Consider the following 19756-nt stretch of genomic DNA (forward strand, 5'->3'; position numbering starts at 1 on the left):
GTTCAGACTAATGAAAACATTTTTTCTGCCTCCTCCTTCCTCAATACCTTTCAGAGAAGGGGAATTTGGAGTTTTGTTTTTTTTTTTTCCATAGACACTTCTGAGTTTGAACAGTCCTATCATCCGACCCAGATAATCACGATGGTGTGATCACTGACCTAGAGCCAGACATCCTGGAATGTGAAGTCAAGTGGGCCCTAGAAAGCATCACTACGAACAAAGCTGGTGGAGGTGATGGAATTCCAGTTGAGCTATTCCAAATCCTGAAAGATGATGCTGTGAAAGTGCTGCACTCAATATGCCAGCAAATTTGGAAAAGTCAGCAGTGGCCACAGGACTGGAAAAGGTCAGTTTTCATTCCAATCCCAAAGAAAGGCAATGCCAAAGAATGCTCAAACTACCACACAATTGCACTCATCTCACATGCTAGTAAAGTAATGCTCAAAATTCTCCAAGCCAGGCTTCAGCAATATGTGAACCGTGAACTTCCTGATGTTCAAGCTGGTTTTAGAAAAGGCAGAGGAACCAGAGATCAAATTGCCAACAGCCGCTGGATCATCAAAAAAGCAAGAGAGTTCCAGAAAAACATCTGTTTCTGCTTTATTGACTATGCCAAAGCCTTTGACTGTGTGGATCACAATAAACTGTGGAAAATTCTGAAAGAGATGGGAATACCATACCACCTGATCTGCCTCTTGAGAAATCTGTATTCAGGTCAGGAAGCAACAGTTAGAACTGGACATGGAACAACAGACTGGTTCCAAATAGGAAAAGGAGTTCGTCAAGGCAGTATATTGTCACCCTGTTTATTTAACTTATATGCAGAGTATATCATGAGAAACGCTGGACTGGAAGAAACACAAGCTGGAATCAAGATTGCCGGGAGAAATATCAATAACCTCAGATATGCAGATGACACCACCCTTATGGCAGAAAGTGAAGAGGAACTAAAAAGCCTCTTGATGAAAGTGAAAGAGGAGAGTGAAAAAGTTGGCTTAAAGCTCAACATTCAGAAAACGAAGATCATGGCATCTGGTCCCACCACTTCATGGGAAATAGATGGGGAAACAGTGGAAACAGTGTCAGACTTTATTTTTTTTGGGCTCCAAAATCACTACAGATGGTGACTGCAGCCATGAAATTAAAAGACGCTTAGTCCTGGGAAGGAAAGTTATGACCAACCTAGATAGCATATTCAAAAGCAGAGACATTACTTTGCCAACAAAGGTTCATCTAGTCAAGGCTATGGTTTTTCCAGTGGTCATGTATGGATGTGAGAGTTGGACTGTGAAGAAGGCTGAGTGCCGAAGAACTGATGCTTTTGAACTGTGGTGCTGGAGAAGACTCTTGAGAGTCTCTTGGACTGCAAGGAGATCCAACCAGTCCATTCTGAAGATCAGCCCTGGGATTTCTTTGGAAGGAAAGATGCTAAAGCTGAAACTCCAGCACTTTGGCCACCTCATGCGAAGAGTTGACTCATTGGAAAAGACTCTGATGCTGGGAGGGATTGGGGGCAGGAGGAGAAGGGGATGACAGAGGATGAGATGGCTGGATGGCATCACCGACCGGATGCACATGAGTTTGGGTGAACTCTGGGAGTTGGTGATGTACAGGGAGGCCTGGCGTGCTGCAATTCATGGGGTTGCAAAGAGTCAGACATGACTGATCGACTGATCTGATCTGATCATCATGATAGCTGCATTCAAACTCACTTCACTTTTACAAATAAAGCCCCAACCTCTCATCAGGCCTGGTTGGCACAGATGGTAAAAACTTCAGTCTAAGATCTGGGAATGGGAAGCATAGCAGTTCGTTCTTTTTAAAAATCAAATTACATGGGGGCTCCACACTCCCACCATTAGTTGGAGGAAAGTCCAGGACTGGCTAATACTGGCCTGCAGGGCTCTGGTTCCATCACTCAGTCACTGGCTGATCTTGGCAGGTTACTAACCATTCTGTGCCTCAGTCTCCCCATTAGTAAAATGGGACTATTAGTACCTCTCTTCTTAATGGAAGGCTGTTGTAGAAGATTAAATGAATCTTACACTTACATGTACAAGTGCTTAGAGCAATGCTTCATATCAAATGTTCAGAAGGTGTCAGTTTGATCATAACGTTGATGATTATTGTTATCAATTGAGAGACTTATGTGATACCACCAAAGTGGGACAGTGGCATGATCCTTAGTCTATAAAAATGACCATCCCTACCAGTTCACCCTTTGGGCTCCTTGATGTGCTCTCTAGTGTTGGCCCTCTGCCACCTGTTGGGCACCTGGGTGTGCTCTGGGCAGTTTGCAGAGTGGCCGCCGAAGCCAAACTCAGTGTTGGAGGACCCTCACCTGGAGCTGGGCTCCAAGAGCCAGTTCCCAGAAATCCACAGCCATCCCCACCAGAGGACTAGCTGCTTTCCCATAGTGGGATGGGGATGATGTCTTTTCTACAGGTCCAACTACTCAGTTTCAGAGTCTCTTTCTCTGTCTCCCTGCCCCTGTCTCTCGATCCATGGACCCATGTCCTCCAATAATTTGGCCACTTAATATGAAGAGCTGACTCTTGGAAAAGACCCTGATGCTGGGAAAGATTGAAGGCAAAGGAGAAGAGGGCGGCAGAGGATGAGATGGTTAGATAGCGTCACTGACTCAATAAACACCAATTTGAGAAACTCCAGGAGACAGTGAAGGACAGGGAAGCCTGGAGTACTGCAGTCCATGGGTCTCAGACAGTCGGACAGGACTTAGCAACTGAGCAACAACAATAACACAGCCTCCTAGACAATCCAGTTCTGTAGCTTTGGGACCGAAGTCTTAAAGCAAAATCTATGCATTCTCCCCTGGAGCAAGGAATGTTTCACCCTCAGAATGGAAAACTTGCTCAACTCACTATTCTCTCAAAGGTGTGGAATGTTCTGAGGGTGGGATTGGAGCAAAGGAAGACGACCTTTGTGATTGTGTTGAGCCTGTAGCTGAAATCAGGACACAGCTCATTTCTCATCTGGTCTTCACACTGGCTGGAAGGCAAGTTTTGGAAACTGTGTGTTTGGCACATTCACCCCTTTAGAGCCTGAGCCAGCAGTGTTCTAGAAGCTGAGCTGAGGGAAGGGCGCCTCTTGGTTGAGTTGAGAGACTAAGGACTTCAGAGAGATGCCTGAGGCAGACAGACACTTAACAGAGTTGGTGGCTCAGAACTGAGTCTCCAGAACAAAGCTCATCTATTCAGTCCAGAGCTGCTGAAGAACCATAGGAAGTCAGTGGGTTCATGGGTGCTGGGGAGCCAGTGTATGGGGGATTCTAAGAGAAAGGAAGGAAGGGAGGGAGACGTATTTGGAGGTATTTCCGGTTGTTGGCAGTGGCACACTTTTGTTTTTTGCCAGTTATGTCACTTGTTCCCACGCTCTTCTAGGGTTATTGTCCTCTAATGGCCAGTGTGGCTCCTTCTTTTTATCCTATTATCTCTGGCTTGCACATCCCAATGTCTCAGGTCAGTTAGAATAGCCAGACTATCCACAAAGAAAATCATCAGGCCCCACTTCTTCATTCAGTACCCCTGCCCCAGATCTAGATTTAGAAGAAAAGAAAACTAGCATCAATTGATCATTTTGTATACTATGGGGCACACGTAAGTGTGTTATCTAATTTAAGGTCGGGTTCTGATCTCAGCTCTTCCATTTCAAGCATACTTATGTATGATATCTTTTATATAAAGTCCAAAATAAGAAAAACTGATCTGTGATGATTCAAGTCAGAATGGTCACCTTAGGAGGGAGGTGGTTAATAACCAGCAGTTATTAGAAGGTTCTCAGATCCTAGTAATGTTCTATATCTTTATCTAGGTAGTAAGTCCGTGGAAATGTTTACTTTCTACAAATTCATTCAATAAAAAAAAAACAGTCCAAAAGCTAATTCGGGTATTTTGCTTATGGAAATAATTTTCATGCTTGGCAGAATGGCTAAAAAGCTTGATATGACCCACCTATTTATTACATGTTCTTCTGCATGTAAGATGAAGCTAATCTGAGACAGTGGCTGAGAACTTTAAACCCAGTTGCTGTTTGCAGCTCGTGGAAGCTGCCCTGCTCCGCCTCCCTTGGCTGCACTCTAGGCAAGTCTTTGCTCTCATTTTGGTTCCTAGCATCCTTTTGCCTAGCCTCATTGCTCGAGGCTGTCAACCAACACTAAAGAATTATAGCCTGAAGGCCAGCTTAGAAGCACCATTTCTTTGTGGTACAAATGAGCAGTGAGAAGGAGCTATCTCCCCCGTCACAGATCTTCCTGGTTGAAGAAGAAACAGACGTCACCGGGAGAATTTCCAGCTTTCATAGGAACCTGTTCCAGGTTATAATATCGAATCTAATCTTTGAACTTCCCTGGTGGTCCAGTGGTTAAAACTCAGCTCCCAGTGCAGAGGGCACAGGGTCAATCCCTGGTTGGAGAAGATCTCACATGCCACGTGAGGCCATAACAGAAGTAACCTTTGGGGTGTGTGCCTATGCTCTAGGTTCTTCTGCTGCTGCTGCTGCTGCTAAGTCATTTCAGTCATGTCTGACTCTGTGCGACCCCATAGACGGCAGCCCACCAGGCTCTGCCGTCCCTGGGATTTTCCAGGCAAGAACATTGGAGTGGGTTGCCATTTCCTTCTCCAATGCCTGAAAGTGAAAAGTGAAAGTGAAGTCGCTTAGTCGTGTCTGACTCCTAGCGACCCCATGGACTGCAGCCCATCAGGCCCCTCCGTCCATGGGATTTTCCGCGCAAGAGTACTGGAGTGGGGTGCCATCGCCTTCATCTCCTTTTTGGTTTTCTTTTCGTATGTGTATGTGTTCAGTTGTGTCTGACTCTTTGTGACCCCATGTCTGTAGCCTGCCAGGCTCCTCTGTCCATAGCATTTTCCACGCAAGAATACTGGAGTGGGTTGCCATTTCCTCCTCTGGGGATCTGCCCGACCCAGGGCTTGAACCCATGTCTCCTGTGTCTCCTGCGTTGCAGGCAGATGCTTTACCGCTGAGCCACCAGGGAAGCCCTTGTTCTATTCTATGTACTTTAAATGTATTAACTTACATGATTACTTAACGACTGTATTGAAATGTAATAACTTACCTAATTATATAACAACTGCATGAGGTAGTGTTATAGATTGAATATTTGTGTTCCCACCAAAACTCATATTTTGAAACCCTGACTCCTAATGGGATAATGTGAGGGAGTGAGGTCTTTGGAAGTAATTAAGTTATAAGGGTGGAGCCCTCAGGATAGAATTAGTGCCCTTATAAGAATAGAGTTAAGAGAGCTTCTTGCTTCTTCTCTTTCTCTGCTCTCTACCATGAGAAGACACAGTTAGAAGGCAGCTGCATACAAACCAGCAAGAGGGTGTCCCCAGACCCCGACCATCTTGGCCCCCTGATATTAGACTTCCAGCCTCCAGAACTGTGAGAAATAGGTGTCTGTTGTTTAAGCCACCCACCCTATGGTGTTTTGTTATAAGAACCCAGACTGATAAAACAGGTAGAAACTATTCCCCATGTTGCTGGTGAGGAAACAGAGGCAGAGAGCAGTTCTGTCAAAGAACACACAGTTAGCAAGCAGGGGAGTCAGGGACTTGGCCTCTTCCTAGAGCCCTTGCTCATCACACACACGCAGTACAAGACACAATCAACTTCCTGCTGCTGTCTCTGTGTCTTCAGTTTCAGGAGACCCATAGCATGAGGCTTTCTCAACAGGGCCCCAGCTCTCTGTGAGCGGCTGGCTGTACATCAGAGGTCAGTCCCTGGGATTCAGGCCCCGGGGATGGTGAAGGGACCGTGAGGATCGTCCCTTCTTCATCTCTTGGTGATAGCGGCTGGGGAGCAGAGTGGGAGATTTTGCTCATTTCTGTTAAAAAAAAAAAACCAAAAAGCGTCACAGAGAATGTAAACCTAGGTAAATCAAGGATCTGAGCAAGGGCGACGAACACTGTTTTCAAAAAAAAGAAGCACGGCTTTTCTCATCGCCCAATATTCCTCCTGCTCCCACTGCATGGCTTCCTCAGAACCGCCATTTTCTGAGCTCTCACCAGTAAACTTCATGAAGATTGATATCAGCGACAAATCTCGTCAACTTCCGTGCTGCGAAACTTAGTCACTGTGCAAAATGGACCAAGGAAAATAAATCACCCGAGGAATGATGAAGTGTGTAAATACTTATGTGGATGCCAGGCACCGGGAGGTTGGATGAAGCAAAAAAAGAGTTAGTGAAGGCAAGTTCCCATATCCTGATGGAAAGGAGAAAAGTCTTTTCACATCGATTTTAATTCTCTCTCATTATCTTCAGAATGGGAGTGTGTGTTGTAGGATTCCAAAAAGAACAAAAAAATCATTCTAGAAAAAGCATTTTTTAATTATTTTAAAAAATTGCTATTACAAAAATAGTACTGTATATAGAAAAAATTTTAAATACATATATAAGAAAAATAGAATAATGAAGAATACCATCACCAAAATAATTCCATCACTGAAAATACTAGCTGTGAGTATCTTTCAGACTGTTTTCCATGCTTATGTATTCATTTCCTAATTTCTAAGGCCCAAGTTTTTCAAAATTTGGTATCTCTGAAATCAGACTGAATCTATGGCAGTGTTACCTTTTTTCCTAAAAGGCTGTTATTCAGTTAAAGTAGTTTCCTACCAATGATGACATCTTAAATCCAAAAATATATATGTGTACCACATATTTGTAGAAAATATTATATTGTACATACAATCTTTTCTTTTTTATTTTTAACTGCTTTTTTTCTTTTTCTTTTCTTAAGGTATTATTGACATAACTTAAATTAGTTTAATGTGTACAATGTAATGATTTGATACTAGTATATACTGTAAAATAATCTCCACAATAAGTCCAGTTAGCATCTGTCACCACTCTTAATTACAATTTTTTTCCCTTATGATGAGAATTATCTACCCTCCTAGCTACTTTCAAATATGCAAATACAGTATTATTAACTATAGTCACTCTGCTGTACATTATATCCCCATGACATATTCCTTTTATAACTAAATTTGTACTTTTTAACCCCTCCACCCATTTCACCCTCTCTAGCATCTCCTTTTCTCCTTTTTTCTCATAGTATTGTTGTTGTTCAGTTGCTCAGTCGTGTCTGACTCTTTGCGACCCCATGGACTGCAGCACGCCAGGCTTCCTTGTCTTTATGGTATGCTGCTGCTGCTGCTAAGTCGCTTCTGGATCATTTTAACCATTTTAAAGATTACAATTCAATGATATTAAGAATATTCAGGATGTTGTGTAACTATCACCACTATTTAATTTCTGAACTTCATCATCCCAAACAGAAGCTCTCTACCCATTAATCAATAACTCTTTCTCCCAACCTCCTCCTCCCAGCCCGGATAACCACGTTCTACTTTCTGCTTCTGTAAATTTGCTTATTCATCATATAAATGGAACCATAGAATACTTCTTGTCATTTGTGTCTGGCTTATTTCATCTTGCGTAGTGTTTTTGAGGTTCACCCGTGTGGTAGCACGTATCAGAATTCCATTTGTTCTATGGCTGAATAACACACTACATTGTGCTTGTCTGGCGATGGACACTTGGGTTGTCTCCACCTTTGGGCTATTGTGAATAATGTTGCTATGAACACTGGCACACAGTATCAATTTCAATCCTGTTTTCAAGTCTTTGGAATTGAATATCTAGGTGTGGAATTGCTGGATCACATGATAATTCTCTTCAGCTTTTTGAGGAACTGTCAAAGTATTTTCTACAGTGGCTGTATTATCGTGTATTCCCATTAGTGATACATTAGGGTTCTAGTTTTTCCACATTCTCATCAATAATTATTTCCTGCCATATATATATAATTTATAATAGCCATCCTAATGGGTGCAAAGTAGCTGTACACACTATTTTAAAATCTGCTTCTTCCTATTAATGATATATCCTAAATATATTTCCGTGTCAGTTAATATTCTTCTATAATCCTTATCAATTACCATTTTAATGGCTGTAGTTTCTAGTTCTGTGTATGCGTAATTATATTAATATTTTTTTAAATAATCTTCTATTGTGGAATATTTAGGTTGTTCTCAGTTTTTTTCCTATTATAAATGATGATGAAATGGATACTTTATGGCTATTTTTTGCACACATTCTTAATTTATTTCATTGGTATAAATTCCTAGATATGCTATTGTTGGATCAAAAATATGAATGTGTAAAACTTTTAATTCATAATTCTAATTTTCCTCCACTTAGTTTTAAAAAGAAAAAAATCAACAGTGTTTTAGTGATGAACCACCCACACCACCACTGCCAACTCCAAAGATTTAACTGGAAAATATTTGCAATTATAAGGAAAAAAGGAAGTGGAAATGAAGATCTGGTCAATGAAATAGAAATTGTATCAGTCAGCTCTTTTGCCAGATGGCTTGACAATTCTGGAGTGATGAAATTCTTTATAATATTCATCTTGGGTCTGAGAATAAACTTTTTTTCAAGGAAGTATGATTACTTTCTTTCTGACCTGATTTTCAGATTTCTCATCTACCAGTGTTGCCTGGATTGTAGTAAGAAAAAAAAGAAAAGAGTGAAAGTAGGCATTCCACCAAAGAGTTCCTCCAGCAGTTACTTAAACTTGAAATTCTGAGCATCTGTATGAAATTTCTATAGAAGAGGAATAAAAAGAAGTTTCTGATTGGTATATCTAAATTAGTACAAATAACATGCTAAACCCACACCATAGAAATTCTCTGGAGGATTTTCTAAGCTCTGAAAAATTGGATAATTTTATGGAAAGCATTACATTTCATCCCTCATTGCTCGTTAGGGTAGATGCTGCAACAGTAACCAGAGGGCAAGCAAGTGAGCAGTCATCCTGTAATTAGAATTTTCTGCCCCAGCTAAGTCACCTGTCCTAGTTTGTTTGGGCTGCTAAAACAGAGTGCCACAGACTTCTCACAGCTCTAGAAGCCAGGATGTCCAAGGCGCCGGTGGGTTTGGAATCTGGTGAAAACCTGCTTCTTTCCGTGGATGGCCATCTTATCACTGTGACCTCATGTGGTGGGAGAGACAAGGGAGCTCTCTGAGGTCTCTTTTAAAAGGGCGCTAATGGAATTAGGAGAGTTCCACCCTCCTGATCTAATCACCTCCCAGAGGCCTCATCTCCAAAGACCATGATACTGGGGATTAGATTTCAACCTAGGAACTTTGGGGAAACAGCATGCATACGTGTGTGCTCAGTCACTCAGTTGTGTCTGACTCTTTGGACAAGAAGAGTGGACTTTATAGGCCATGGACTATAGCCTGCCAGGCTTCTCTGTCCATTGGGATTGTTCAGGCAAGAATACTGGAATGGGTTGCCATTTCCTTCTCAAGGGGATCTTCCCCGCCTAGGGGTTGAACCTTCATCTCTTTTGCCTCCTGCATTGGCAGGCAGATTCTTTACCACTGTGCTACCTGGGAAGCCCCTCAATGTATAGCGACATTAAAAACCACAGCCCAACTGAGTGACTGAACTGAACTGAACACTGTGGTCCTTATGGCAGTAATTCTTAGACCTTAGTATCCATCACAATTACGGAGGGATGTTAAAACACAGATTGCTAGACTCCACCTCCAGAGTTTCCAATTCAGTAGATCTGAGTGGGGCCTGAGAATCTTCGTTTCTAACCGCTTCCAAAGTACTGCTGGTTAAGGACCGAACTGTGTAAAACCTGCCTTCATTGATACTGTCTTTCACTCGCCTCCCTCAGGACAGCTTTGGATGATCACTGAGATGAGTGGTTAAGAGCAAGCTAAATGCTAAACAAAACAACTGTATGGATTGTGATAATCATGACAAAGAGCTACAATTATGTTTTATTCATGGGGCAATTTTTCTCTAGGAGAATTATTGGAGTCCTCGTACTTAGAATTGGCATCAACAGACAACAGCCTTCTCACACGGAAACAAAGATGTCAATCCGGATCACACAGTAACTCTGATAATTAATTTTTTCACTGTGCTTACTTCAGTGGCTCTAGTGAATAATATATTTATGATGTGCATAAATAACACCAATGGGAAGTTTAAAATCCTTTCAAAGATGTATCTTTATAGGTTCCCAAATTAAATATATAGTCCTTGAGGCCAGAATCTTATTTCCTGTCACTCCAGGGCACTTGCTTCCATGGTAGCTCAGATGGTAAAGAGTCTGCCTACAATGCGGGAGACCCCAAGTTTGATCCTTGGGTTAGGAAGGTCCCCTGGACAGAGGAGCCTGGCAGGCTACAGTCCATGGGGTCACAAAGAGAGACACGACTGAGCAACTAACACGTCCTCTTTCACTTTCCAGGGTATTTGGCCTCTAGTCAGTATTCAGTACATGTTGTTGATCAATTCAAGGTTAACTCAATTACACAGCACATTTGAACCACCAGTATATAAGACAAAAACATATTTAGGAAGAACGGGAGGTGTGGTGTTAGACTGTGACAGGCCCTCGTGTGGGCCCTCCCATGTTGACTCTGGACTTGGCCATGTGCATTGCTTTGGCCAACGGAACAGCAACAAGTGTGATGATGCCAAGACTTGATCAGCACGTGTGCACTGGGGCTTCTTCTCTGGAAAGATTCCTCTTGGATCCACTTCCCAGGCTGCTGGACACAATCACTGTGATGAGTGACCCCATGGAGAAAGAGGTCAGAAGACAGCTAGGATGTCCCCGCCCAGCTTCCAGGTGAGCACAGACTCATGAGTAACCTCAGCTACGGCACTTAGTCACTGAAGAACTTCCCACTGACTCCAATCAACTGCAGGCTCATAAGAAATGATGGGAGGCGGTGGGTACAAAGTAACAGGAAGCTGAAACAGAGGACTGCAAAAGCAGTGTATTTTAAAATCTAAAAAATAATCCAACAGTCATGTAGATGATTTCCCTGGGTCATTTCTGCTTCTGTGATCCTTTTTCAAAGTCTGAGGAAAAAATCTGGATGTCACAAAACTTTCATTCATTTGTTTATCCACTCAACTGACTTTTGCTGACCTTCTATTACAAGCCCAGCTCTGTGTGAACAGAGGAGACAGGGAAGGAGGGAGAGACAGGGAAGTCAGTGATCCCCACCAGAGTGATAAGAGCCATGCAGGATGGTATGGGGGATGGAGGGAAAAAATGAAGCTGAGGCAGCTTCCCAAGACTGGCTCATGACTTCTATGGAACCCTGACTTGGGGTGATTGAATTCTAGGTACCTTGATGAAGCTCAGGATAAAAAATTAAAATTAAAACAAGAGCTAGAGAGGTGGACGAGATGGAGTGGCAAGCTTTTGTTATCCGTATAAAGGTTTCAAATATAGCTCTTCTCGAGATATGAGCAATCCTTCTTGGCTTCCTTAAAGCACATCCTGGACGCAAGGCCAAGAAACTGTTTCCTTCCATCACTGAGACAGAACATCTCGTGTGACAACACATGCACCCTCCCCCCAACCCACCTCCCACATGCTGAAAGTCAGAGCTCAGACTCACACTGCCCGCCCCCGCGCCGGACACTAACGACTTGGGAATCACTAGGAGCAGAGCCTGGCATGTGCGGGAGCCACCCTAAGAGAAACCGTCCCAGAAGAGAGGTGCTAACTAGGTGAAGACATATGACTCTGAGCTCCACTTCCTGATTCTAATGGAGGGAGAGTCTGGCATGGAGCCAGGAAGCAGAAAAGGCATGAAAGGAAGAACTAATTTGGAGCTGGCGCAGTGAGTGTTTTCTGGCTTATTTAAACACGTAGATATAGAATTCAAGCAGGGAGGAGGGAATCTGACTACCAGATGGAGATGCTGAGTGAGGTAGCATGTCAACAATGAAGGCAGCAATACCCAGGCAGGAAAGGAGACATTTTTGACAGCAGGGAAGCTATAGAGGGATCGATGCTTGGTGGATTGGGTGGGTTCCACTTAACCTCAGGATTTTATTTTCACTTAAATCTCGAGGAGGCAGAGGATGAGGTTACTGGCTTGACCCCGTGTTAAAGGAAAACCACAACTCAGTCCTTTAAGGATGACTAAGGAAACAAGTCAAGTAGCTAACAAACAGGCAGATGTAAGACCTTGGAACATGAATGAACTGAGTGCCTGGTGTGAGGCAGAGGGAGTGTGCTGGAGTACAGGGAAGCACAGAGGAGCATGACTGCATCCTGGCCCTCAGGGAACAGCCATTCTGGTTGCTGTTTAATGTCCCAAACACAGGGAGGTGCACAGAAGGCAGAGAAGGTCCGCAGGTAGCCGTGATGTGGCGGAAAGCTCCCAGAAAACCAGTCGTGCAACATCTCTCGGCAGTTTGCTTGCTTGGGGACCTGAAGCGAGTCTCTGAAATTCTCCTTTTCCCTTCTGTAAACTAGCGGTTCCTTCGAGGTCACACTGAAGAGTCACGAAGGCAGTGTTACAGGGTAACAGCGTGCTGGAGGGTGGAGGAAGGGCTTGGAGCCGTATTCTACCAGCCAAACCCACATGTGGTAGCTCTTAGGGGATGTGACTTTCCCTGGATAAAAATGTGGCAGGACAGGCAAAACCACTGGGAGAACTTAGAGGCAACAGTCAGAGAGAGGGCTTCCCTGGTGGCTCAGTGGTAAAGAATCCGCCTGCCAGTGCAGAAGAGACGTGTTGGATCCCTGATCCGGGAAGATCCCACATCCATGGAGCGACTAAGCCCATGCACCACAGCTGTTGAGCCTACGTTCTGGAGCCCATGAGCCACAACGACTGAGCCCACGGGCACAACTGTGGAAGCCCACACACCCTAGAGCCTGTGCTCTGAAACAAGAGAAGCCACCTCAGTGAGAAGCCTGCTCAACACAGCTAGAGACTAGCCCCCTCTCTGCAACTAGAAAAAAGCCCGCATGGCAACAAAGACCCAGCACAGCCAAAACTAAATAATAAATGAATATGTGTGTATGTACTCAGTCGCATCTGACTTTTTGTGACCCTATGGACACATGGGGAAGACCCAGGGGAGCCTGGATCCCACCAGGCTGCTCTGTCCATGGGCTTCTTCAGGCAAGAATACTGGAGTAAGTTGCCATTTCCTTCTCCAGGGGATCTTCCTGACACCCGCAATCTCTTGCACCTCCTGCAATGGCAGACAGATTTTCTTTACCACCGAGCCACCTGGGAAGCCCAATAAATAAATGAAATTGTTTTTTTAAAAAGATGTTTAAAAAAAAAGAGAGAGAGAGAGAGTATGCATCCACCTCCAGCCTAGTTCTATAGCGTCTGGAATTCATTGCTTCTCCCTCAATGTGATTCCATGATTCATGCTTCTCTGGATGTGATGTCACGTGCTCTCTGCTCTTCATTGCACTGCATTCCAAGGGTGGCGGAGGGAGCCTTTCCAATGTCAGAGAGCTTGGAAATGAGTCCTTGGTTTAATTTTAACTCCTTCTATAAACCGTGGCCTGATTTGAGGAAGACTCCGTCTGCGTCTGGCCAGACATCCCTGCCCCTCCATCGCTTCCTTCTCTTCACCCCTTTCTCCTGTGCTCAGGCCGACCGTCTCGCCTGTATCGCACATATGGACTTTGCAAATAAGTGTGAGGTGATTTGTGAGCTCATCTAACTTGAGAAGAAAGAAAGTGTGTCAGCAAAGCCGAACAGCCAGCCAAGTCATGAGCCCCTGCAGTTGGGGAGCTGCCTGCTCCTCTCAGGCAGTGAAATGTTATCTCGGCAGGGGGATGGAGTCCAGGCAAGGCCAACAGATCGGCCAGAGAGCCCCTTCTTTCTCTCCCAGCCCCAGATTCTGCTGTATTTTTGTTTCCCCCTTGAGCAGTAAGTCAAGTTCCCTCTCTTCTTTGTATAAATTGAGTGACGTTATGGCTGAGGGAACTGCCCCCCTTCTTGTTCACGGCTTTTCCCCTTTCCCTTCACCCACCATCAAGGAGGCTGGATTTACAGATGGGCAACACCTTGCAGAGGTGGACACGACTGAGCGACTTCACTTTCGCTTTTTACTTTACTGCACTGGAGAAGGGAATGGCAGCCCACTCCAGTGTTCTTGCCTGGAGAATCCCAGGGACGGGGGAGCCTGGTGGGCTGCCGTCTATGGAGTCGCACAGTCGGACACGGCTCAGATGATAAGGAATTTGCCTGCAATGCAGGAAACCTAGGTTCGATCCTTGGGTCAGAAAGATCCCTTGGAGAAGGGAATGGCCACTCACCCCAGTGTTCTTGCCTGGAGAATTCCATGGATAGAGAAGCCTGTCGGGCTACAGTTTATGGGATTGCAGAATCAGACATGACTGAGCGACTTTCACACACACACACACACACACACACACACACGGCACCTCACAGGGGAATAGAAACCACCCTTCTCATTGCTCAGATGCCGACAAAGGCACTGAACGTTCCACCGGGAGCCCCCAGGTGATGAATGAATCCCAGTTAGTGAGCCACATGGTGGCCGTGGGTGGAGGATGGGGGTGAAACCGAGGGAGTGAGTGGAAGAGTCCTCTGAGGACAGATGGAGGGATGGCGACAAGCAAGGGTTAAAATGGCCGGCCACATTTTGACTGAGAAACATTAACTTAGGGCTGCTGCTGCTGCTGCTAAGTCGCATCAGTCGTGTCCGACTGTGCGACCCCATAGACGGCAGCCCACCAGGCTCCGCCGTCCCTGGGATTCTCCAGGCAAGAACACTGGAGTGGGTCGCCATTTCCTTCTCCAATGCAGGAAAGTGAAACGTGAAAGTGAAGTCGCTCAGTCGTGTCCGACTCTTCGAGACCCACCAGGCTCTTCCGTCCATGGGATTTTCCAGGCAAGAGTACTGGGGTGGGGTGCCATTGCCTTCTCCAGCTTAGGGCAGGGGTCAGCAAACTTTTTCTGTAAAGGGCCAGGTAGTAAATACTTTGTTCTCTTTGTGGGCCATGCGGTCTCTGTCCCAACTACTCCGTGGTCGTAGGGCAAAACTGGCTGCAGACAATTGGTAAACGAATGGGCGTGTATCTCTGGCCCCAATAAAAGATGGTTCAGAACAAGAGGCGGCAGGCGGGATTGGCTCGTGGGCTGCAGTCCGTGTGTGCATTTAGCCAGCTATCTCGGGGAGAGGTGACCTCTGCCTCCTTCACGTGGCTATGCTTTTTCCACCCTGCTTCTCTCTTGGTACCGACTCTGGGTGTTGGACTTGGACAAGGAGACCCCCTAAATGAAAGCCACTGGGCTGGTGACTTCAGGGTTCAGGATTTTATTGATAAACCCCCCACCACAGGACAGGTAGAGAGTGTAGGCACTGAAATTCAGTCAGTGGAGGTGTTAGGAACTCCCTTAAGCAGTTTGGTATTAGGCTTCTCTGGTGGCTCAGTGGTAAAGAATCCACCTAGCAATGTAGGAGACAGAGATTGGACCCCTGGGTCAAGAAGATGCCCAGGAGAAGGAAATGGCAACCCACTCAAGTATTCTTGCCTGGAAAATCCCATGGACAGAGGAGCCTGGCAGGTTACAGTCCATGGGGTCACGAAGAGTTGGACACGACTTAGCAGTTAAACAACAACATAGATATTATAGAATTCTATTTTCTGCCTCTTTTCCACTTTCCAGGTCTGAATGTTGACACTCTGACTTCAGCCTCTATATGTGTCTTATATTTCCTATTGTAGCTTCTATTCCTTATCCATTCTATGCTTTCAGGAAGGGCTCCTTAATCTAATACTCCACCCCCCTGGGTTCACTCCTTAACTGCCCTCTGTCCACCACTTCCCCTTCCATTGGGCTCCTTCATCCAGCCTGAGAGTGAGCTCAGTGATACAAGCTAGACTCTGCTTGGGTTCAAATCCCAGCTCTGCCTGTAATTGTCGACCAGTTAACCAATTCGTGCCTCTATTTTCTCATCTGTAAAATGGCCTTAATAATAGTACCCAGCCCATGTTGTGAGAAGTAAATGAATAGCCTGTATAGAACATTTAGAATAACAGGATCACCAAACCTATAGTGTTCTCATGTGTAGTGCTTCGATTTCCTTATTTTTCTTCACAATTTTTTCACCATATTTTATTGATAATATAAAATGGATTCTGAGTGGTAAGAATGATAATGACTGCACAGAATCTGGAGTTATCACTGGGTGACAGAAACTTGTCTTCAACCCGTAGGTATGTGGGAGGTCTTAGGTTTTTCATGATCAGTTGAAATCCTAGCCCTTTAATACTTTGGTATCAGATGCTATTTGTTGTACAAATACCAGTTTTTTCAGCATCAGAACTCCTCAGGGGTCTAGTTGTGGTCAGATGAGCTCACGGTGCCCCTGGGAATACCAGCTTCTATTTTCTAGTGCTGTGCTTTGGGGACAGTCAAAGTCCTGCCTAGGTGAGCTTAAGGGGAGAGGTCATGAGCCCTCGGGGATAGCCCTGGTCATCCCAGGACCACCGGTCATCATTCCACCAGAAACCTCTGTGGTTTGGTTGAACTCTAAGCCCTTCCAGGGACTGCACTGGAAGGGGGCCATCTCCAAGGATTGCTCACCAGCCTGGGGGGGATGGGGGTGTTGGGGGGGCAAGCCTGAGGGCAGCTATGTAGCCTTAATTCCACTACCCCGCACCAGGGTTTCTTCTGGTCAAATAGTAGCCCCGCCCCAACACCCCAGAGACCTTAGACAATAGGCACCAGTACCCTGCAGCCAATTTCTGTGTGGGATGGGTGGTCAGGGATTGTCCTCAGGCTCCTGGGAGGTGTGGTGGAGGCAGGGAGACCAGAGCAGAATTTTCAAAGCTTTCTTCCATCCTCTTCTCTCACTGTCCCTTCCAGCCACCTTCCTCAGCCCCACATCCCACATTCACACTGATTGAAGACAGGCCAGTGACTCAAGGTTCTGTGCGGTCATTATCATTCTCACTGCTCAGAACCCAGCTTTCCCTCTTGCTGCTGTGGTTTCTCAAGGGCTGATTTTGTTGGCAGGAGCCTGCACACTCTGCTAGTTCCCTATCTAAGGAAGAACCAGAAAACAGAATTGTAGAGTCTGAGAAAACTGAGATGCTGTCCAGCTTTCCGTCCTGGGTGTGACTCTCCCATGATGGCTCCAGTGAAGTGTCATTTGGGCTCAAACAGTGAAGGGATGGACCCGCTCATTTTCAGTGACTTGTATCTGAGACATACCATACATACGGACGAGTGCTAAGACCTAAGTGCATTGCTCGATACAAGTTACAAGTTACCATGCTCAGTTGTGTCCAACTCTTCGTGACCCCATGGACTGTATGTAGCCTGCTAGGCTCCTCTGTCCATGGAATTTTCCAGGCAAGAATACCTGGAAAATACTGGACCAACGTGCCATTCCTTTCTCCAGGGGATCTTCCCGACTCAGGGATCGAACCTGCGTCTCCTGCATCTCCTGCATTGGTAGGCAGATTCTTTTCCATTAAGCCACCTGGGCAACCCTCACAAAAAGAATACATCCAAATAATCTGCACCCAAATTTAAAAATTCTACAAGTGGGTTGTTCATTTTCACATCACTGTTAGGAAAGTCTCCTTTATTTTAGCTAAGAGTTTCCTTCTTATAATTTCCACCGATAGTTTCAGCTCTATGGAGTTACACAAAAGTGCAATATTTTCTCACCATTAAGTATTTAAATATTTATCTTTCCATCAAGTTTCTCCCCCCGCCCGAAGTTAGACAATCTTATTTCTTTCAAGCAATTTGTCTGTAACAAGATGGTATTGCAGTGGTGACGTAAGGAGACGTACAAGGTTGAAGGACTCACTCATTTAGGCAAAGGGATGTTTGGAGGACAGATGTTTGGGGACTGGCCTAGAAGGAGGCAATAGAAGGAGAGAAACAGAACCAGCACTGTGTCTGCCAGCATAAGGAATCCAGGGCCTTTCTGCCGGGTCACACCAGGAAGTTTGGCAGCTCTGGGCTGCCAGGTGGGTGGGCATGGGGCAGAGAGCAAGCGAGGTGGACCTGCTACTGTGCAGCCTGAGGTCCTTCCAGAGGCCTGACACGGGGCAGTCATGGCCCAAGAAATCAGGGAGGTGTGATCAGAGCCAGCAGTGGGGAGATGACAGCTCAACTGAGGTGGAGCTGAGAGAGCTCTGGCTACTTCCAAGACTCCACAGCCATGCATCTGGAAGCTGAATATAGAAGCCAGTTCTCTGCAGTTCTCACTGGACAGACTGGCAGAGGGAATAAAGCATTCAGGATTGGTGGTGACACGGAGGAGATCTGTAGACCTGGGTAAGGGAAGGACTGATGCTGAAGCTCCAATACTTTCGCCATCTGATGTGAAGAGGTGACTCGTTGGAAAAGAGCTTGATGCCGGGAAAGACTGAGGGCAGGAGGAGACGGGGCAACAGAGGATGAGATGGTTGGATGGCATCATGGGCTCCATGGACAGGAGGCATGCTGCAGTCCGTGGGATCGCTAAGAGCTGGACATGACTTAGTGATGTAATGACAAAAAAAAAAAATGCATAATTCATTACAGGTGTCCAGATATAGGCTGAAGGTTTATGTGGAAAACAAGAAGTCCAACTCTGAGCCCCCTTCCACAACTGAGGCACCACAGGCGGGCCCTGGAGCCATGAGTAAGGACCGAGCGCGTGTGCAAAGGGAACCTGTGAAGCCTGGGAGCACTGGATCCACGTGCTCTTTGGGTTTCTTCCATTGTCCATAGAGGCCCCTCCTCTTTTTTGAAATTAATTAATCCATTTGGCTGTGTGGGGTCTTGGATGTGGCTCGAAGGATCTTCTTTGTCTCATGTGGGATCTCTCGTTTTGGCTCATCAGACTCAGGAATTGTGGCGTGAGGGTGCGTGGCGCATGGGATTTTTAGTTCCCCAACCAGGAATCAAACTGGTGTCCCCTGCGTTGCAAGGCCACTTCTTAAGCACTGGACCGCCAGGGAAGTCTCAGGCCCATCCTTTTAGCTTCTCTTTGTGCAGGCTTGGAAAGGAGAGTGTGGAGTTATCTCAGCTAAAGGGCCTCAGGAAAACTGGGGCCACCTTCTTTTTCTCTTCTTCCTCCTCCCTCTGTACTTTTTTTCTAACATACTGAGTCACTTGAATAAAAAGAATGAAAAGGGTGAAAAACGAGCCCTTTAACTTGTGTGCTCCCTATTACCCGTTGTATCTATGCTTACATTTATGTAGGGGTTTGCTATGTTCCTTTTTATACCCTTCTTTAATTCAACTCTTGCTCTTTCTGTGTGCAGGAAATAATGGAAAATAAAAGTAGGTGATTAGTTTCTGCCACGTACAGAAACCGCCCCTGCATTTGCCACGACGGGCTGTGTTTATAGTTTCTCCTGTGTAGACTTTTGGTCTTCGACCTCCTGAGTTGCAGGCTCTTTTGCTCAGAAGGAGTTCATCTGTTTACTGTTGCCGTGTGCAAGTTTCGTGGCTCTTTTTCCCTAGGATTCCACGGCCGGGCCATACAATACCAAAAAGCATCGGCTATGGCTTATCCTAAAAGACTGCCAGAAGGAAAAAGTGCTGGTGGAGAAAAGAGAGGTTATTTTGCCTTATTGCAATGAGGGGGAATTTCACCTTGACAGAATCTAGAAGCATCTCAGAAGGGAGAAGTCAGGGGAAGGTTACTAGGGGTAGATTACTTAGGCTTGCACTGAGTAGCTTTACGGTGGGTTTTGCAAGGCAGGGAACTAGTTGGGATTAGGCAAAATTTCAATGCACAGTAGCTATGGGTTGGTAGGCACAGATGTTGAGTATCTAAAAGTGAGCTTTGATGAAGAGACTGGTAGTCTTGATAAGTTAGCCATTTTATTTGAATGTTATTTATGTATTTAAAGTTTAGTTCAT

Source organism: Bos javanicus, chromosome 23 (genome assembly GCF_032452875.1).
Source record: "Bos javanicus breed banteng chromosome 23, ARS-OSU_banteng_1.0, whole genome shotgun sequence".
Classification (NCBI taxonomy): Eukaryota; Metazoa; Chordata; class Mammalia; order Artiodactyla; family Bovidae; genus Bos; species Bos javanicus.